This window comes from Neopsephotus bourkii, unplaced genomic scaffold (genome assembly GCF_033783945.1).
Source record: "Neopsephotus bourkii isolate Nb327-2 ecotype Australia unplaced genomic scaffold, CSIRO-AGI_Nbou_v1 NB_1754, whole genome shotgun sequence".
Lineage (NCBI taxonomy): Eukaryota > Metazoa > Chordata > Aves > Psittaciformes > Psittacidae > Neopsephotus > Neopsephotus bourkii.
Window position 1 is genome coordinate 1 of NW_026902228.1, and position 22,533 is coordinate 22,533.

Below are 22,533 nucleotides of genomic sequence, written 5' to 3' on the forward strand. Positions count from 1 at the left end.
TTAACATCCACACCACATAAACTTGCTTTGTTATGAAAAAGAATGTTGTTGCTCAATCATCTTGCTCAAGAGAATTTTCACTACACATGCATGCCTTTTGTTTTCTATTCAGTTCACTGGCATGAGTACAGAGAAGATAAAAATGTGATTCAGTGAAAGGATTAATAAGAATATGTTAAAATGTTTTTAGTTGAGGCAGATGACTAGTGAATAATTGAGTATGTCAGTAAAATCGAAAGCCCAATTGCATAATCCAACACTCTTTTCAAATAACAGGAAAAAGCTAACAAAAAAATAAATTTAAAACAAACAAACCAAAAAAAAATTTTTTTCCTTAAGTGAGCTTTTTTTTGTAAAACCAACACCTTTCATTCTGTTATAAAAAGAATTTTTTTCTGGTGCCCTAGAATATAAAAGATAGGCTACTGGTGCACAGAGGATTCTGGATGCAGTTTATGTTCAAGGAGTATTACTTTTTTCCCTTAAAGAAAATAAAGAAAATCCGATGCAATAAGCTTTTAAAATGAACCACAACAACCTGTAGCTTATGTAGCTGACGCTTAAAAATGCTATTTTTCTGCTGAGGCATTCCTACACTCCACAGTACACCTCTCACCTTTAAAGCTGTCACACTCCAAACATTGCTTGCACTGAGGAGAATCACTGTTTTGCCTGGAGCAAGGAACATAAGTGTTGCAAAACTGACTCCTCCTCTACTGGGGAGAGCATGCACAAGTATACAGTTGTATCACTCCTAGAGCTGCCAGGCTGAATATTTTACAGTCAGAGCTGTAAACCTTGCAGGATTTTTCTTTGTTTATCTTTCTACTTTGGGGCCTTTTTTCTCCCCTTTTCCCTCTGATTTTTTTTTTTTTTTTTCTTTTTACATATGTGAAACTCTTTCAAATGCTGGATTTTGAAGTCCTTGTTCAGGAAGCATTCATGAACTGACATGGGTCAACATACTTTTCGTTACCAGGCAAAAGTAAGTACTGCAGTTAAACCTGTTCCTAGTGTGTATTTACCTATGAAGGGTTTTGTGTCATTGCATAAGGACAGTGTAGACTGTAGTTTCATTAGCAGAAATTAAAAACTTTAAAAAGAAGTAAAATAATTTGAATATATTATGCTAAATATTGTATGGCTCACATTCTGAAAGAAAAAAAAACAACAACAAAACATTTTTACTTGTCAGTGGTCTCTGTTAAAATACTGAAATAAGCCAGACACAGATATGCCACTCCTATAAGTTTTCGTAAAATGACATTAAGGATTGTGTTTATTTTTGTAAAGACTTGTAAATGCACATGGTAGTAATAATCTCATGATACTACTGCTTTATATTGTTTATGTTTACTAAGTATACCTCATTTGTGTCATTCGTTAATGAAAATAAGCTGGTTGAGGAAATAAACCTCCTGGAGCTCCTGTAACTGCTGTCATACCTTCCACTACCTACAGCTCCCTAGCTATTATTTTATTCTTCATGTGCTGTCCTCTCCTACGTTTGTATGTACCTTCAGTAGTTACCTGACCCTTTTTTGCATGTGTTATTAGCTTCAGAATTCTTTGATATTGGCATAGACTGGGGGGGGGGCCCCCCCCCCCGACAGCTGATAACTGAGATGACAGGGAGTAAAGAAAATGGTGTGATTTGATCCTGAGAGTGTCTTTTTAGCCAGTTTTCCCTGTGTTCTATTGAAACACTGGACCATCATCTATAATATTTTCACTATTCCAACAGTCACCTGAGAATTCATTAATACTCTGGGAATGAATACAGTTTCTTTTGCTGAGTTCCCTCTAGAGAGCGCAGCAGCCTGCAAGACAGTGTATGGGTTCTGTGTCCGTATTACCAGCATAAGCTTTGTGCTGTAGAAAAGCTATGCTGCAGCTATCATCCTTTTCTTCTTCTGAGATCTGGCTTGCTAGTATTGAGCTGAACTAGGCACTTCCCCAAGGCAGGCAGATGGATTGCCCAGGCTGTGAACATGTTTAAGCAACAAGTCATGCTTGAATGTCTGTAATGCATGCAGCCATTTACCCTATGCACTTTACATGGCAATTAATATCTATAGAAAGTCTATGGCATGAGTGCACATCAGTCTTCTGTGATGAAGTACAGCCTAGTTAAATTTGATGGAAGGATTAACATAGACTCTAATTTGGCAAGGAGTTTGCAGATCTTGAAGAAAAACAATATCCAGAGAAATGCAGTTAGCATAAAAGCAATAAGGAGCCAAGCCTGATAAGTCATCCCAACATTTTTGTGTGTTAAAATTGAACTAGAAATCTGTCACACTAAATTTTCTTGTGAAAGATGTAAGGCCTTGACAGGGAGATGTTTTGCAGTGTTATGAACTCAGAGGGATAGTTCAGGTCTCAGAATTTTCATCTTCGTTTTTGAGAAGTTCTTTCTATGTATTTAAGCTATTTGCATTGTATTATCCTATTTTTTGTTGCCCAGCTTAAGATCATTTTTAAATGTGTTGAGTTTTCATGGCTTCAGCTGAATTAACATCATAGCAAGTGTTCTGCTATCAGAATCAGGGTACTCAGGCACAGAGGTGGCTTTTGAAAGCTCTCGCCTTTATTTAGAGATTGTGGAAGTTTGACTTCTACACATTTATTACTGTAGTGAAGCAAAGGGAGTTCAGCCACTTCCTTCAGCTGCATCAGGCTACCAGTCGAAACTTCTGTGATTCTGGTCTCCCAGGCTTGTATTCTTCACCAGAATTAAATACAGGTTAATTAAAGACTCATGAAACAGTAAAAATAGTTTATTCCTACTGTCTTGGTATACTCTTGTTTGAAGCTAATAATCTGGTACTTCCAGAATCTTCAATTTACAAACTTTGTTTTCTGTATATTTATGTACCTGTGTATACTTATGTAAGTATCAATACACTTTTTATCATCCAGGTAGGATTCTGTTAGGGTATTTGTTCCAGACTTTTGCTACCCAATGCCCTTCCTCCAAAGATCTATCTACTCCACCATAGAAACCTTAGTTTTCTGTGGCTTCTGCTTCAGCACCATTTTTGGTTCCCATTTATTCCTTCAGTACAGCTCCCTTTCAGAGAGGTTGTTGGATTTCACAAGATAGAATCAAAGGGCAGCTCAGACTGTACCATAAGTCCTTGTTTGTACTAATTAATTAGACTAGTGCTCTAATAAATTGACTCACAAAGACTTCCTTATTGACCTTTCCCTAACTGGTTCCTATACTATTGGAGGGATGCCTTCATTCCCTAATTTGGTCTCCATTCTTACGTATCTCTGATGGCTATCCATTTCCCCTTAGCCTGGCTCTGATTTAGAAGTCTGTCACATGAATCTGTACTGATTCCTGCTGCATGGGCAGCAAGGTTGAACTTACTTCATTTGAGGCTGATTATAACCCCTTAAAGAACTGTCTCATTATTTTAATATCTTTTACTGATTGCTCAGCTGTAGCTGTACTGTTCCTCAGTCCTTCCCTTACCCCAAGTTAGCACTGTGGAACTATTTAATTAAACAGTATGAAATCAAGCGTACAGATATTTTGTGTGTGAGCTAAATAATGAGAGAAGACAGATTTCCTGCTTTCTTGCACTTCCTCCTTTCTGTCTTTTTTTTTTACTGCCTGGCCTTGCTGAAGAGATCATGACCTCGCTCTGAGAGAAAAGATTCTCACAGGTCTGGTCCATACCAGTTGTTGGTGGTTCTATTTAGTATGACCTTTAATCCTTGTAAAAAACTTACCTGCTAAAAACTTTCATATTGAGTAGGCTTTTTTGTAGGTATTTCCAGCAGAGACACAGGTAATTCTGCTGGTAGGGGAATGCCTTTGCAAATAATCTCACCAGCCTTTTATATATATGATTTTTTTCAGTTCATTAGCAATACTGAAAACTGTTCGTAAAGAAATCGAAAGTATAAGGTGCTCTTAATTGTGTTTTGGCAAACTGAGAAGACAAACCTTCAGGCTGAACAAAGCATTCAGCTAATGCTATCTAATCTGAAGGAAAACCGTTTCATTTTAAGTCTTTTTTTTTTTTTTTTTTTTGAAAGTTAAAAAAGTAAATTATAAAACTGTCATATCAAAAATGATAAATTTCTTCATAGAAATCTGTGATGACTCATTTCAGTGTTTGAGGATACTGTTTGGGTTTTCTTTTTCTTCTGAAACACTGTATTTAAATTGATACATCTTATATAAAAGTATCAGCTCGCTTTAGCTTGTATGTATGGGTAAAAGTTTTAACCAGAAATTTCCTTTTCTGTAAATTAAATCTCTGCTTTTCCTTTTCTAAGGTTTACCACCAAGTTTGGTATGGTCCAGAGTAGTACAAACTTTTATTCTAAGAATCTTGTGGGCCCGCATTCTCCAGAGCTTTTGGATAGACCTTTGATGTCATGGTTTAGTGCCAGGGGTCCCTGCCCACGGTGGGGGGGTTGGAGCTAGATGATCTTGAAGTCCTTTCCAACCCTAACTATTCTATGACTGTGTGAATGCCTTCACATCACGCAAGTACACGGAGTTTATGAGACTTGCAGCTGTTGCATCCACCACCAGAAATCTTTCTCATGCTTTTCAAATGTGAATATTTATAAATGCCAAAATGCTCTAGTCACCTTGTCTTACTTGGGATATAGTACCCTATTTACTTTAGGAATTGTAAACTGTTACAATTCCTAAATATTGACTGAACTACTAAATCTGTTGGAGTTCAGTCAAATGGCACGGCAGTTTTCTACAGCTGATCAACAGTATTCTTAAGGAATAATTCAGTTCATAGCATACAGCAAGTAACTTCATATTCCCAGAAGCCTATAATTGGTAGAATTCTGCACTTACGATGTTATCTATATGTGCTGTACTCTTTTGTCATTTCCTATTGTAGTCATAAAGTTTTGTCTTTTGAGTTACAAGATATCTGGTGACTTCACAGAGGTTTTGATAAATCTTTATTTCAAAATAAACCATGTAGGATATTTCAGTTCAACATTCAAAAGAGTTTGGATATGAATTCTTAGAAGAAATTAGGAAGCATTGAACCATTAGGAAATTCATATCAATTTCTGATTGTATGACTAAGGAGTTTAGTTGTAACTACAATGACTCATCTGAAGGAGGTATCTGGAGAATAATCTGGGGAAGCATATAATAAGTTTACTTTGCTTAAAAATAGATACCCTTTTTTTCCACCAAATTCAAACATTCAACTCAAACTACTTATTGTAAGAGCACTTCTTAGGATATCCATTAACTGTGATTAGAAAAGGGAGAGAAGAGAGACAAGCTGAGAAACAAAACAATTGTGTCTCAAATTCTAGCATTCATAAACACAGCTCGCTGCTGTGAAAGAGTTCAGGGTGAGATCTGCATAGTTTAACATTTGAAAATCCTCTGCAGGTTCATTTTTGTGAACTGCTTTATTACTCATATTTTTCCATAATTCACTGAAAACTATGAAACTGGCAGATAAGAAAAGAATGTTTTAAAAATAATCACTGCAAAGATACAAACAAATGTAAACCTCAAAGTGCGTATTCTTTTCCATAGTCCAGGTTTTTTGTTTGTATCATGAGCATTGCAGGGACAGAGTATTCCAGAAGTATTTGTGATGTGAACTTTTCAGAATAGTACTCAGAAGCTTTTTGAGTACATGCACTCACATGTCCACATACAGTAACTGTGAAGAATGCATGAGGTGCCAGTGAGGTGGTCTCGTGCCACTGGATGCACTCTGCAACACCTTCAGTGGGGCAGCTTGAACCCAGACTACCCCATAACACAGGAATCATTATTCCCTACCTGCAGCGTGTAATGCCAAGTACACCTCTGGCTATAACTGATGACTTTACCTCATATACCCCACAAGCCTTGCAGTAGCATATGACCAGCCAAGCAGAGGAGTCCAGTTAGACTCTTTTTAGGGTAGGCTGACATAATGCACCAAAAAGAAGGTAAGGGATTAGTTTACATTTCTAACAGACCATTAGATAACGTAATTTTGGGGTATTTTTTTGTCTTTTGAAGAACCAAGGACACTCTGCTTTATTTTTGTGTTTTCTTTTTCTGCCCCACTCTAGGTTGCTGAATTAAAAATGTGAAAGAACATTTAAAATAAATGTTAAAGATACAGTTTTCTGACAGATCTGTGCTGTTCAGGATTGCACTTAGGTGAGTCGTCTCACCTCTGTATATAGGTTATATTATCATTATGATCTCTCTAGCTTTACAGTTAATGATTTCTGAGAAGATCTCAGCACATTCATCATGTCTGATATTTGTTCTCCTTGTCTTGAGGAACTTTCTGATCTGGTTTTCAATCCTCTGACAACCTGAGGTAACCAGAGATTTTTAGTGTGACAGACCTCTGAGCCCATTCATTGTTGCCTCAGGGTAAAGTCACGCCACATTAACAGTACTTTCAAATTGTCACACTTCCTCTTCCAGTGAACATGTGATACACAACATTCCCTGTGAGGAAGTTATGTACTGGTTCATTAAAAGAAGTCAATAAATTTGGCACTGATAATTTCTGAAAACTTTTAGGACTCTAACTGGAACAAGAACAATCAGGAGCAATCATGATATAAAAAATGAAGTTTTATAGCTTGGGACAGAATAATCTGTTTGATAAATAGCACTTTTTAAATGCTTACATATGGTGTGACACTTCTTTGGAGGAAACAAGAAACAGCCTTTGGAAAAGCAAAGATGACTCGTAGCCAAATCTACATCTGCTCACAGCTTGATCCAAAAATTTGATTGCTGCTGTTGCTGCTCTTCACCCCTAAACATTAACTGGGAAGTCATCAGAGTTCAAGGAAGCAAATCCAAAGGGAGTAGGCTTTTCCTTTAAAAGATTAATTTTACTTGATCATAATGCAAAGAGAAAGAACAATTCACTTCGGTTATGATAGGGTAAAGTCATGTGCTATAGTGATATGAAAGGAAAGTAGATCTTGATTGTGAAAAATCAGAATAAAAATAGCAAAAAAATCTAAAAGGATAAAAAATTAAAGATACATACTTCAAGTTAAGAGTAAAGATTAGTTTTAATAACATAGATAGAGAAATTGCCTCTTAAAATGCAATAACTACCAGGTTTAACTAAACTACTAAACTACCAGGTTTGATGACAAAAGTCTGGGAATCTGAAGCCAGGCTTCTTGTGTGGCACCTTTGTTTTGTGTAAAAAGATAGAAAGCTTTGTCCATTTAATGTAATCGATTATGCTCATACTGTTTTGTCTGAATATAAGGAAGATAAAAACTAGTTTGTTGGCTATTTGGCATTCAAGATATACTTCTCTCCAGGAAAAGCCCAACCTCATGTGTCTTATACCATCATATATCTGCTTAGCCTAAGTAATGCCAAGTTAACCCAATCTGCTTGCAATAATTACTAATATATGTTAAAATACTATTCACATGTAAATCCTCTCTCTGATGATTATTATATACTGCTTTCTATTATTTATAGATTGAAGAAAGGTATCAAATAGCTTTCTTCATTCCTTGTTTGAGTGGTAGCAACATGAATTTCTGTTGTGATTCAGAAAGATGAGGAGAGGGTGAAGAATGGCTACAACCAAGGGAAATGTCATTAGTAACAGTTAAAGAACTTTGAGGCAAGATGGTGCAGGCTCCATTCCCTCAGCTTCTGCTGAAGACCTACCCCTCAAAAGTCTGAAGGCCATTGTCCCCAGAAGGCCTTCCCTCGTTTCCAGCCATATGACCCACTTAGGCCAGAAGTGAGTCTGCTCCCTCAGGCCCAGGATGTCCTCGTTTATCCATAAGAGTCATCATTTTGTCATGGTCATGGCCATACCCTATGTGATCTCAAAACACCCTGTAATTGCTGACAACTGAAACACTGCCTTTTTCTGTATGCCAGAAATATGACAGAGCCCCGTGTATATACATTCATATACACACTATGCATACATACATGGCTATGCTTTTATAAAGATACATGTGAGAGTTGGAAAAATCCGTAAACATATCTTTATATATAGTTACACTTCTTCATAAAACTATGACTATATGAAGTGTGTTTATAAAAATGCTTAATAAGAGATAATGAAATTAAGCCAAAATTTGGTATAAATAGAAAGAAAATTAAATAAAAGGGAAGTACAATTGAAGGGTGCGGGAGTGTCAGAACAAGTGGGAACCATGGAAAATTTTGAATATGCCTTTGGCAAAGGGGTAAGGCTTGAAGTTGACCAAGAAGCCATCACCCAGGTCCAGCTTATCCGAAGAACAGAACAGACCTATGAATCAGACCAAGAGGCCCCTTTCACCTACCTTCAAACCAAGTAGATCACCATACATTGGGGCAGCCCTTCATCTTCATCCTGGGTTAGAAACTAAAGGTAGTATTGTGCACTAAAGTCGAAAGCCAAAACAAAGACAACTTCACAAGTATATGTGTGTAGGGACACCTACACTCCAAAAGGTTTTCCTAAAAAAGACGGGAGGAAAAGAAAGAAGACAGTTAGTCTGGGATTTTGGAAATGAAAGTTTGTTGAGGGGAGTGGCTGGCAACTTTTGCCTACATCTCAGTGTGCTAACAGCTATTTATAATACTGTAACAGGGACTGTACTGCCTGAGTTGACTTACGCTTACGTCAATGTGGATTTCATAGCACCTTTTTGAAAACATAATCCTGGCTGATTACATAGGAGACAGAATTATGCTGTGAGCTGGTTTTGTTCCTACTTAGGACCACAGGATTCAAAAAAAGGAAAAGAACAACACTTAAAAAAGGAACAACAGTTTTGGAAGAAAAGAAACAGTGACAGTGAGGGGGACAGGTTGCCACAATTCAAATAATCGATCAATAAAGTTTCACTGAACATTACTTAAATTGATTGTCTGATGTTTGTTTACCTATGTGCATATAGTAGCAGCATGTTACTAGCCTGCAGCATCTGTTGAAAGATATTTACTGTGGTTTTGGGGAAGTGGGAAGCTTTGGCAAAATGAATCCCTTTCTGAAACAGCCAGGAGTCCTGTTGATCCGAACAGAAATCAAGTGGCCTTGTGGCTTGTAAACCAAGATATAACATACATCAGGCAGTGAGAAGGCACTTTAGAAGTAACAGGTGTTTATGGCATGTTCTAAACACAGTAGCAGTGTTAAGCTTCTTTTAATGGTGATGAGCGCCATTATCCAAATGTGCCTGGACCGTGTTTCAAAAAGGCAGAATGGGTTTTGGAATAACTGGAGCTTTTGAAACCATTTTTGCTACCTTGGTATTTACAGACCAAACAGGGAATCAATGTTTTTAAACCAGCTTTCAGACAAGCTGTTAAAGTAGAGCAATTTTCACTACTTTGATACTAATAATGAAGCACAGGGCTCTGTCACAAGATTGCTTTAACAGCGTGCTAGAAACCAAGATGTGGGGTTCTTTCACAGCATGCAGTTACTATTTGCTACATCAATGTATCGCTAGAGTTTATATAGAGATACAACTGCAGCTTACACAGTACTGTCAAAGCTGGACATATGGATGTGAAAGTTCTGCAAAGATTTGGAAACCCATGTGTGGGAATTGGTGCAAAATTAGAGTAAACATGCCTCCATTCAGAAAGGAAGACTGTGAGGATGTTTAGAACAAAAGAAAGATTTGACAATTGTTATGAGCAGATGTTCACGGGCAGTAGTTTAAACTATGAGAATGGGTCAAATACCCATGTAGTGCTTAACAGACTACAGTTACCAAGCTATCAAGGGCACAGTTTATTCCAGTGAGCTTTAAAAAAGTGAACACTGTTGAGGCAAATCTGCAAACTTGAAAAGTTTCTAGCAGTAAAAAGGCAAGCAAGGAAGAAACAGCTGTTTGTAAAGTAGACTTGCTGGCCCTCTAAGTTTAGCAGCTGGATAAAAGCCTCTCAAGTCCATCATCTGGCAGTTGGAGCCAGAATGAGAGAAAAAGAATGATGGTGACCTGTAGTTTTTACATCAGGCTCCGCAACAATGCCTGAACCAAAATTTGCCCACAAAACACCAATTTGAACTTTACTAAACAGCTATTGAAAGCCCCTGGGAGCTGTCAGGCCAGTGGGAGGTGTGGTTTGCAGAAATACAATGCCGACAGCTGGAATAATATTAATAGTGCTGCTGGCATTATTCTTTGTGGCTATTCTGTTATCCATCCATATGCATATTGCTGGAATATATAAACACGTACTAGTTCCAACAACAGAGCTTTAACTGCTGACCAGCCATAGGCCTGGTCTTCAATCCTGTAATTAGAAAAACAAAGATAAAAACTCTTTCTGTACAGCTGGGAAACTAGCAATGTTTTTTGGAAGCTTCTCTTTGGGTTGCCAGTGACAGTTTCCCTTTTCATCTGACATGCTTGGAAGGTTATCTGCATCTGCCTCTACATAAAGCTGTGTTGAGTACCAGCTGGTTGGGGATCTATTGTTCCCATTATCCTGCTGTTTCCAGCAAATGGTAACAGCAGTGAGATAACTGTGATGCAGTACAAGCTGCATTTTATGCTGTTGAATGCTGCGTTATATGCCAATCTTATATTGATAGAGGCAACACTGAAATAAATGCAAATTAAAAAAAGCACATGTTACTTCACAATGGAGAAGAGGTTGTGAAGTTGCATCTGCTGCCCTGGAAGGTTCTGATATTCTAAGAAAGCATATCATAATGCAGTAAATAATAACTAGTGAAAGGAGTAGTGAAAAAATTAAATGACCCCTTTTTGTACATGAATTACGAAGGACCCCAGGTGGAGCAGAGGTTATATTCTACAGCCTCTTTTTAAAAGCTGTATGATTTTTCTGAAGGGGTTTGGAAATTATTAACACACACATTAAAAGGATGGCTGCAAACATGTCCACAGATGTGTTCAGATGTGTCTTCCAGGCTGTTGTGGCCAAGTTGTAAACACTGGCAAAGCAGGAGGTCTCAGGGGTTGTTGAGAGACACATCACAGCCCTAAAGGGACAGCTGTCCTCAAACCCTTAAAAGGAAAAGGATGGGTAGTGTCAGGCTGCTGCAACAAGAAAAAGAGTAACAAACCCTACTGAACAATGGAAAAGAAAGAAGAAATCCAGAAGAAGATGGCCCATTCTACCAGTAAAAAACAAGACAGATTTTAATAAATCTGATCTTTGTTTATGGCTGCTCAGAATAATGTACCAAACACAAACTGGATTCATTTGAAGTGGTCCCAATGCAGATAAGGATCACGAAGAGCTTGTTCGTTGAGATGCCATTACTTCCAGCTATAACATAATTTCCCTCCATGGAGTTGAATGGGAAGCACTGTGTAGGTCTGAACAATCATGCTGGATCTCTGCTGCAAAAAGTTTTTGCAGAAAAGAGTGAGTTTGTTGAATTATTTATTGGCATTTACTTTCAGCCACCTAGATGTTATATTAGAGGACATCTTCATTCTGAGTTTGCATGGCACAGGCTGCTGTGTACGGTGTAGGTGACCTGGAAGCTGCCCTCATGAGTTCATCTTCTGTCCTAACAGGAGACTGCTGCATCAGGTTCAGGAGAGCCATTTGTATTAGAGAGGCCTTTTGGTAACTGCAGTCCCCTTCCCTTGTCAGGCTGCACAATTTGGTTCCAGAAATTGCAACCCAACTATCAGTTACCCAAAAGATGTGGTCTTTTGGGGAAAGCCCACTGGGAACTTTCCTTAGTGCGCCTACACACATTCCTGTAAAGTTGAGCTTTTTTTCTGGTTTTCTATTTTAATAGGCAATGTTGCCTATATCCTATAGCACAGCACAGAGTTCAGAGGCTGCTCAAGTAATACTGCATGATGATTTGGTTGGGTTTTCAGCAGTCCAGTTACTTATTTCAATACCTCTTAATAAACAATGTTTTGTATGAAAACTTTTTCAGATATAAACTCATATATATCTAAAAAGAAATTATGTATGCATTTACATGTATTTATACACTCCTTTCTCTATAAATTTATAGAGATATCTACATGGCTATATGTCATACGTATTGAGAATATATGAGGGCCCTTGCAGAGCTTCCAGGTGACCAGGAATGCAGGGGTTCAGCTGCCACATGTCATGAGATACACTGAGATCACAGAGTTTATACCAGTAACAAAATGACAGCTGTGACCCAATGCAGCCCCATGCTGGGCAGGGGCAGGATATTCTGCTCTTGCTGTTCTTGTGGATTGACCAAGGCATGGCCTCCCCTGCCAGCCCTGTCATGGCCCTCCCAGAATCTGAAAGAGGACAAGGGGAAAGGGAGACAAAACCTTTTTTCCAGACAACAGGAATACCAAGTCAGTTTCTGTAGTTTGTTCACATTTGGTACCTATGCACTTCTGTTGCGTGAAGACTTTTAACTGTTAGGTCTGCCGAGTCACAAGAAGGAATACATTTATGACAAAGATAATTTGAATTCAACAAATGTGATTTAGGGGCAGGAGAGCGAAGAGTAGCCTTTATGATCAATTGTGCAAATATTTCTTAATCTTAAGGCAGTTAAAACTGAGGCACCCTCTGTGTGTTGATCTCTTGATTATAAACTGCTGGAAGTCACTGAAGTGAATACTTCTTGGAGAGAACATGGTGATAAGTAACAGCAGTGTTATCTTCTCAAAGCAATCCAGTTTCTTTCTGAAGAACCCTAACTATCCTATGGTTCTATGATTCTAAGGTAAACATGTTTCAAGGACAGAAGAGCAGCAGTGGTCTCATACAGCCTCACTGTGGTATTTCAGTACAGTTTCATGAAATTTTCACAAATTAGCTAGATGTAGTCAAGATGAGAGTGCTGTGCTGGATGTGCAGTGGTTATCAGTAGGTTGCAGTCAGAGCAAAAGAACAAATTGAAACCTGCTGCACAAGACTAACTGTGTGGCAGCTAATCAGTGTTTCATAGTGATGTGGATAACATTATAACATATGTTTACTAGTCAACAGTGAAAGGAGAGGGACTTCCAGTTTCATGGAGAAGAGAAAGCAGTTGTTAGGTTACTGTATTCCTGTTAAAAGGTACTAAACAACTTTCTGGATATCAGGAAGAAATTCTTCCATGTGAGGGTGGTGAGAAACTGGCACAGGGTGCCCAGTGAAGCTGTGGCTGCCCTATGCCTGGCAGTGTTCAGACCCAGGTTGTATGGGGCTTGGAGCAACCTGGTCTAGTGGAAGCTGCCAGTGCCCATGGCAGGGGTTAGAACTAGAACATCTTTAAGGTCCCTTCCAACCCAAATCATTGTGTGATTCTATGATAAAAAAAAGTTACTCAGTGAAAACGAGCAAGTTGCTGCTCTTAAACACAGATACTCAACTGCAAAATACAGAAAAGAGGTGATGAAGATTCAAAAAGGTATTGTGTATATAATGGTATAATGGTACACAAGAGGAACAGGATGCAGTAATGTCATCCTGCTGTGCAAAAAGTAAATAGCAAGCCAGGGTTTATAAATAGCAGTCTGTTCTGAGGTGTGCAAAGTGATTCTTTTATTCTTTTCAGTATATTCAAGGCCTCAAATAAAATACTTTGTCATTCTGAGTCATGACACTTCATGAAAGATAGGCAGAGTCTGCAGAAGAGTAACAAGAACATTTAGAGGTCTGGAGAATCTGGCATATGAGAAAATGAACCAGGACTGATAAATCTAAGTCAGACAAGGATGATCTATTTGAAGTGTTCAAGCCAGTGTTTCTCAGCTTTGCAGAGAGACAAGCTGTCTGTTGTTTTGTTGCTTTTAGACTGCAAAATAAGTGTTTTGATTAAGTTGCAGCACAGAAGATACAGATCAGATATTAAGAATATTTTAATAACAAAGATAAAGCAGTAGCCTACATTGCCTAAGGAGATTGTGAAATTCCCCTAATCGGAAATTTTTTAAGAGCAGATTAAGCAAATCTGAAGAATGAAATTGGCATTGTTAATGCCTCCTTAGGGCACTTAGATGATCTAGATGGCCTCCTGAGACCTCTTGTAGTCTGTGATTTATTGAGAAATTCTTATGCATAAAATTGTTAGGTTTCACATTCTTTGAAACAGGAACTATATATTTCTACAGGGCATAACAAAGTAATCCAAAGCTAGAAACTGTAGTCATTATAGAACCTGTATAGTAATAATGGTATGTAATCAGCGTGTTGTGTTGGAACATGACTTTAGTCACTGTGCTATCAGTGATGGGGTGGGTTGACCCTGTCTGCCCCGTGCCCACCAAGCTGCTCTGTCACTCCTCTCCTAAGATGGACAGAAGAGAGAAAATACAATGAAAGGGTCACAGGTCAAGATAACGATGGGGAGAGATCACTCAGCAATTGCCATCACAGACAAAACCAACTCAGCTTGGGGAAATTAATTTAGTATATTGCCTATTAACACCAAAAGAGGATGAGAAGTTAGAACAAATATAAAACCACTTTCTCCCTATCCCCTGTGGCTTCTTGGACTCAACTTCGCTCAACTTCTTTTCCTCCTCCTCCCAGTCTGCACAGGGAGATGGGGAGTGGGGCTTGTGGCCATCTCATCACGCATTGTCTCTGCTGCTCTTTCCTCCTCAGGGGAGGACTCCTCACACTCTTCACCTGCTGCAGCGCAGGGTCCCTCCCACAAGAGACAGTATTCCATGGACTTCTCCAATGTGAGTTCTTCCCACAGACTGCAGTTTTTCATGAACTGCTCCAGCGTGGGTCCCTCCAGGGGGTGCATCCTTCAGGAGCAGACTGCTTCAGTGTTGGCCCCTTATGGGGTGCATCCTTTAGGAGCAGACTGCTCCAGCTTCAGTCCCTCTTGGGGTACATCCTTCAGGAACAGGCTGCTCCAGTGTGGGTCCCCTGCAGGGTTGAAAGTCTTGCAGCAAACCTTCTCGAGATTGAGCTCCTCTCTACATGGAGCCACAGAAACTGCCAGGAGCCTGCTCCAGCACGAGCTGCCCACAGGGTCACAGCCCTCTTTGGGCATCTTCCTGCTCCAGTGTGGTGTCCTCCATGGGCTGCAGAAGCACAGCCTGCCTAGCCGTGATCTGCACTATGGGCTGCAGGGGAACTTGCTCTGGTGCCTGGAGTATGTTCTCCCCTTGTTCTTCACTGGCCTTGATGTCTGTAGAGTTGATGCTCTCACATATTCTCACTCTTCTCTACTGCATGCTGCTCTGCAGCAGGTTTTTACACTTTCTTAAATACTCTAACACAGAGGCACTACCAATATCACTGATTGACTCAGATTTGGCCAGAGCATGCCTATCATGGAGTCAGCTGGAACTGGCTCCAGGGGCAGCTTCCAGCATCTTCTCACAGAAGCCACTCCTGAAGCTCCCTCACTACCAAAACCTTGCCACCTGCACCCAATACAACCATGTTTCAGAATTGCCTGGCATCATTCAGATTATCTTGGCTGATTGGAACGTTCCTGGAAAATGTGGCAGTGACTGGTGTAGGTAAAAATCATGTTTTGATATGATCTGTAATAGAAATCAGCCATGATAAACTCCTAATTTATCATTTTAATATTTTTTATCAATATGGTCACAAATCCAATTTAAATGAAGATGATATCTGTATCATATTTTCAGAGCCTTTAAAGTTTGTTTTCTCCTAAAGCACTCAGATCAGATGGTTAATAATGCTGCATACCGTTGAACTCAGGGGGCTCCTGGATTTCTTACTGTTTATCATTGCCATAAAACCATAAAAAGATATTAATCTGGCCGTGCTGTTCAGCCGCTTGATAAAGGGGAATACTCCCTAAATGAATGATGTCCAATATGTTATGAAATGTCTTAATGAAAATGATTTTTTTAATGTACTCTTTTTAATGAGTAAGAATGTTTTTGTATGAACAGTATAGCATTTACGTACCATTGCCTGGTGTTTATTGGCAGCTGCAGTCTGGAAGAGATGATACGCTGTGGTAAGGCTAATAAATACTACAAAGCAAACACTTTACAAACCAGAGCAGTTTAGAGAAGACACTTCAGGCAGCAGATGGAAGCGTGAAGCTATTTACAGCACACAGTGATGTTACACAACAGTTTTTGGAAGAAAATGTGGAAAAGAGTATTTCATTAACTAAAACTGGAAGGGGAATTGTCTACATTACACAATGCTAAAAAGCAGAATATATTAGCCCCTGTGGAGGGTTACATTAATGCAGTGATACTAATGCAAATGCTTAAGCCAGTTGACTCAGAACTAGCTTGATAATCTGGATGACACTGATACTGACAGGAAGACAAACTCTTGATTTATGTTTCAGACACAAGAAATCTAATTTCACAAGAACAGTGTAAATGAAGGGTGAACCTTTATGGTTTAAAGCAGGGTGAGTTTTATGAGACTTGAGGTCTTTAGACACACTCCTTGAACCAGAGCAACACCTGACTCCATAGAGCATGAAGGGATACTGCAGCCTTTGAATAGTGTATCTTTGTATCTGTTACTGCAACAAAATTTTAAACTCAGATACACTTGTTTTTCATTAAAAAATCGAATGGTAAGATCTTTGAATGATTCTATAATTCCTTTAAACTGTTTTATCTACAGAATGAAATGCATGTTTCTTTATCTTTTCCCATGTTGTCTAGATCTTTTCTGTATAATTTCAGTCCCTCTTTACAATCTCCTGGTGCACAATGGAAGATACAAATTAATGACATATATGAAGAACTGTAGGTGTTTTATGGGAAGTTTTATTTGTTGAGACATAAAGTTCTATGGGAATAATAAAAAAAAAAGGTTTGTTTTGGTTTGGTTTTTAAAATTTTATTTGGAAGGAAGATGTTTCTCATTATAATTTGAGTTAAAGTAGTTGAGAGGCTAGAGCATTCATTCTCATGGAGTTTTTGAGAATCAGCTCCAGGTCCTTGCTTTCTTTCAGCTTGAGTAGGGCCTTTAACTATAACAATCTCTGCCCCAGTTTATTTATCTTACGCACTGGAATAAGAGTATTACTTTTTTTTTTTTTCTCCAGTTTGAAAGCCTGAATTGTTTCACCTCATGTCACAAATAGTTAACTAGTGTTAATATTTAATATTTATGGAAAATGAAGTAGTTTAATTTCTTTTGTGAGTAGTTCCACTCTTCATAAATAATACAGTATTAACTGTAGTAGGGATCCTGCCTGTCCAGCACTGCAGATGAATGCTTTTGCTATTGAATTATGTTTTGTACTTTGTTCTCTGGTTCAATTAATATTTAATAACTACACAAAAGGAACAGTTCAAGCAGGCTGAGTTGAGATACAGAAGTTGATACTTACCTAGAACTCAGTAGTAATGGTATTGGTGAGGACTGGGAGTTTACCTGAGTGTCCTTGGACTTTTTAAGGTCCAATCCAATCCTAATCTAATCCTGCATATTCTTGATAGAGGCTATGAGAGGTCCTGTAATGAGATATAAAGAGTGGGCACACTGAATTAGCTATGTCTGACTTAATTTCTGCAGGTACATCTTGTGGCATGCAGGGAGTGGTGTAGGAAGGAAAATTTAACTAGTTTAGAGATGGAAGGCTGTTTTGCTGCTGTGTTGCAGAAAATGAACTGTGATGGGTTATGTAAATTTCAAGAAGGGGTAGATTCCTATGTAAAGTTGACAGAAATGAGGTAAGGCAGTGATAGGGCCTAGAGATGCATTACAGTCCTGGAGTATTAAGAAAGTAGGACAAGACACTCTTGTGAACCTTTGTGAGGAGCACAGAAGAAACTAGGAAAAGATGTTGGGGTTTTTTTGATTGCATTCAAGTGAGATTTAGGAATTGCTACAAAAGAAAGCAGTCCAGAAGGCCTGGGACGTAGAAATGGACATGACTGGTAGATTTTAATGCCTGTTAGAAATAGGGCAGTCTAAGTTTGGGAAAGCTAAGAGGCATCCCAGGAGAGGTTTCTGGAAATGTTTATTCTGGGAAAAGATTGCTAATGCATAGTAAGTAGTGTTACTTATTTTTCTTACCGTTGTGCAAGGAAGGGATAGTACAAAAGGATTGTGTCAGGGCAATACAGCATCATTGAAGATTATTTTTTGAGGAAGAACTGCACCTGGATTGTGCCCAAAGAAACAGGAACAAGGCATTCCAAGGCTCCTCACATTCAAGTCTTCATATAGATAAAGTAAGGCGCCATCAGAACAAGATGGAATTGCTAACAAAAGGATGGAGAACACTATTTCACCAAAGCCAGGAGCTCTGCAGTTGAGTCTTCACTGTAGCATGGAAGACTTGCTTGTCAAGTTCTTGATCTGAATCAAGGAACCTCAAGAAGGTCTTGAGCCTATATTTTTTATTATATACTATTATGCTGTTTGAATACTTGAGGAAATGTGTTTTTTAATGGGAAAACTTGTATTGATCTTTGTTTTCCTTCTTCAAAGCTGAATCTATCAAAGAGTAATGAAAGCCCTGTTTCAGGCTACAGCCCTGCATTTGTTAACATGTGTTCATCTGTGTCAGAACTCAGGTTTGAGATCCATTCTACAGTATCCCAAAATCCAAGCTGAATGCTCCAGCACTGAAATCTTAAAATGTGGTCCCTTGAAGTATAGAAAATGGCAGGCCAGTGTGCAACAAAACAGACCATTTACTGTCGCTGCTTAGCAGGTCCTGTAAAGAAAGGAAAGGTGAACACCTGATTGCTGTTTCCTGGCTCCAGTAAAAATTAAGTATCAAGTTGAGACCAGAACTCAGAAATGCTCCAGAAGGAGGAAAGCAGCTTTTCTCCTCCCTTTTCCTGTTCTTGAGCAGCAGCACCCTGAACTGAGTTGCCACTTAATGCCAGGAACTAGGAATAATGTTGGAAAGAATTACTCTGGAGAGCAGGCATCAGTCTCAAGTGAAAGATTGTCTGTCCCCTTTCAGCTGAAACCTAGTTATCTTGCATAAGAGATGGAGTTGAGTTGATGGAACGTCATTGCCCAGTACTGGAGATTTAAGATACAGTATGATAGCATAATGAATTTTAGAAAGTGACTTTAAGGCACTCACCACTTTCTTTGTTGGGGTTTGGTCTGATATTTTTGTCTGGTTAAGAAAGAATATTAACCTTGAACAGGTGTCAACCAAAGAAGGTTTCCATCATGCATTGCTTGTAATAGCAGAGCTAAAGAAATTACAGCCTCCCCCCCATCCTCCAATTCACTATCACTCTGTCATAGTGGTAACAGCTGTTTGTTTAGTGGTGGTATAAGCTGAATCACTGAGATGACTCAGGCTTCAAGAAAAATTGTAGCTTATGTTTTATTACAAACCCTTTCCATGATTGCCTCACAGACCCATGAGCAGTTCTATCAGCTGACTAAAGTAGAAAATTGCAGTATGGGAAGAACAATAAGTTTTGTTAGAAAAGCTTCCTGGGATAGCTGTATCAGTGTACATCAGCATGTTGTAGAATTACACCCCTACCATTGGGAAGAGCATAACCTACACTCCTTGTACAAACAGAGTCTGAGCTGAGGACTGTGACCCTATTAGATGGGGAACTGCTTCCTTCATTCTGACCCCTGATAATGGATGATGCTTGACACATACTTAAAATTTCAAGTTTTTTTATATGAGAAATCACAACTTTATATGTACTATGCACCCAGAGCCAGGTAGTTATGGTCTAGAGTGTATGGACTAGATTCTTTAAATAGGAGATAATTTTCACTGGATCCATATGACTTTGTTCCCTCCACATCCCCGTTATAATTTTTTCCACTAGACCTTAAAACTTTGTTTTTTTGGCTGGGTGAAGACCAGTAGCCACATCTTAAGGACCAACATCATGTTCCCAAATTTTTCACTTCCCAGACTTTGGTTATGCTATTCCGTAGCATAAGCAAAGTCTGATTATGGCTGCTTTCTGTGATTCTAGAGACGGGTAGCTGAACTGCAGGTCTCCTGGGCTTGAAAGCTCTTCTCCAGTTGTGCAGTGCACTCTTTTTTTGACCCTTGCCTAGTAACTCCATGAAAGCTTGGGTATGTCATACATTGATTTGTAATATGAGTTGTCTTCATTCAGGCAGGCATGAGGGAAACTTGTTGCAGGTAATAAGCAACACTGATGAGTACCTGAAAAAAGCTTTTACTGTATTTTCACTCTTGTGTTTTGCTTTTCACCTAACTGCTGTTAACAGGCTGCTCACTAGTTTCAACAGGTCAGTGACTATGTGGGGCCAGCCTTAATGGCTATAAAGAACAGCTAGACATTTTAATAGTCCTTTAATAGCAGTCAGTAAGGAACTAGTTTTTCATTGGCTTTTACCTTGCCACCTTGATGTTAACTCTTAGTTATCTCCTAATACTTGAATCAAAACTCCACAGAGATTGTTCTTATTGTTTGACTGAAGAAAGGATACTTCAAACGAATTGGATTTCAGTGTGATTGTGTGAATCATAGAATCATAGAATAGTCAGGGTTGGAAAGGACCTGAAGATCACCCAGTTCCAGCCACCCTCCCATGGGCAGGAACACCTCCCACTAAACCATGTCACCCAAGCCTCTGTCCAACCTGGCCTTGAACACCGCCAGGGATGGAGCATTCACAACTTCCCTGGGCAACCCATTCCAGTGCCTCACCACTTTTACAGTAAAGAATTTCTTCCTTATATCCAATCTAAACTTCCCCCATCAAGTTCTAACCCATTATCCCTTGTTCTGTCGCTACAGTCCCTAATGAAGAGTCCCGCCCCAGCATCCTTATAGGTCCCCTGAAGTTTAACTTTAAACCAAGTGAAGTTTAAACCGTCTCCACCACCTCCCTTGGTCTTTGACGGATACTCATCTGATCTGTTCAAGAAGCTAGGATAACCCAAAAACAGTAGCTGTACAAAAGAAAAGTGGTTAGTTTTTGTTCCTTCAAGTGAGTCATTGTAGGTTCAGGTGAGTGCTGGAAATGATGCTACAGAGAAGGCTAGAATATCTGAAGTTTATTGGGCAGGACTACTGAAACTCGTTCAAATTATAGAACTGTACTATATAAAATAACTTATATAGTTATATAAGTTATATAGTATATACATATAGTAACTTATATAGTAACTATATATAGTAACTATAGTATATAGTTATATATATAGTATATATATAGTATATATAGTAACTTATATATATATAGTTTGTATAGTATATACATATAGTAACTTATATAACTGACTGCTCAGCGTCACCGAAAAAGACTAGAAGAAAATTATTCCCTGCTACAAAATGTGGACTTTTTTTTTCTTGCATAGGTTGACATCTGTAATTTATATTAAGATTGTCCTAACAATCTGCCATTTCATAGAAAAATTTATTTTGAGAATAGGAGACCCCATTTTCTATTTCACAGTTAGACTAACTCTGCAACTTAAAATCCTATGCCCTATTTTGATTCATATAGCATACCATGCTTTAGATATTTTCCTCTGTTCTAATCCATATAAGGAAAAAGCTAATATTATAGTGAGTTTTATGAGAATAACTTCAGACTGGTATAACTAGAAGGATGGCCTCTCCCTTGCTCAAAACAGCTGGTCTCTTTCCAACTAATAATCTCAGTCCTGTTGTGCTGCCAGAATGAAATAAGGACCTATATTGTTCAGTAAGCCTCTTGAACGTTGAGCAGTCAGTGTCCAATATCTGATGAATGGCAGCTCATTAATTCCCATATAAACTGCCTCATGGAAAAAAAATAAAGAGTTTAAAACAATAAATTAATGAGTTTGCTATCTTTTTTTTTTATTTCACTACATATAATAGAGTTAGTTAAATTTATTTGCTTTTCTTTACTACTCTGGCTCACAGCCTTCTAGTGTAGGCACTGGTGAGGGTTAAGCTGAAGCAGGAAACCTTCTTGTAAATCAGTGCCATTCTAAAAACAGTTCAGTCAGGTTTGGTATAGCACTGATTGATTGATAGGTTAGAAACTGCCCACAGTCTCCTTGGTTCTGCTGCTTTCCACATGGGGAGCCTCCCACATTTGTCTTGGTGGGAGGTTAATTTTCTATCCATCCTGACAGTCAGGTCCAGGTGTCCTTGTCCACAAAACGGGTTGTTAATCAGGCAGCACAATCTTGCTAAGATACAGAGCAGCTTAAGATTCAGCTCTTGGCTACTCTCCTAGCCCAAAGTCTGCATGAGTATTTCACAGTACTTGGGACACAAACGCAATGCAGAGCAGCAACATGTGTTACTGCAGCCGCTGCCCTGCCAAGTGCATCATTTGTGCAGTGTTCCACATGGGGCAGATAATGTTCATGCCCTTCTCTGCCTTTTGTTTCCTACTGCCTTGGTCCCCAGCTATGCTGAAGAGATTTGCCTCAAAAAGTTGATCATATTTTTCTTTAGAGAATCTATTGCAGACATTCTGCAGCATTTTACAAAGCTGGTGTCTTACCATGTGAAACATACACTGAAATCAAATGATATGAACGGCACTAAAGCTGTCTTCTGTGTTGCCTAAAATAGACCACCGAAGTTAAAAATACATAAGGAAGACTGTTAATTTTACAGTCAAGACTGTTTCTTTGCTTAGCTGATTAAACAATCCCACAGGCAAGGCACATGATACAGTAAACCACAGCATGACACCAAAGAATTAAGACT

The 22,533-nt window shown here is 38.8% G+C and overlaps 1 protein-coding gene across 2 annotated transcripts in view; it reads left to right on the forward strand.

The window, feature by feature from the left end:
- The first annotated feature begins 679 nt into the window (after positions 1–679).
- PRLR (prolactin receptor) overlaps positions 680–22,533 on the forward strand; it is a 90,037-nt gene continuing 68,183 nt past the window's right edge. Inside the window, exon 1 of one of the 2 annotated variants that reach the window (XM_061377478.1) lies at positions 680–985. The gene's annotated coding sequence lies outside the window, so the exon portion shown is untranslated. The remainder of the gene's footprint in view (positions 986–22,533) is intronic. The other variant, XM_061377477.1, reaches the window with a different exon arrangement.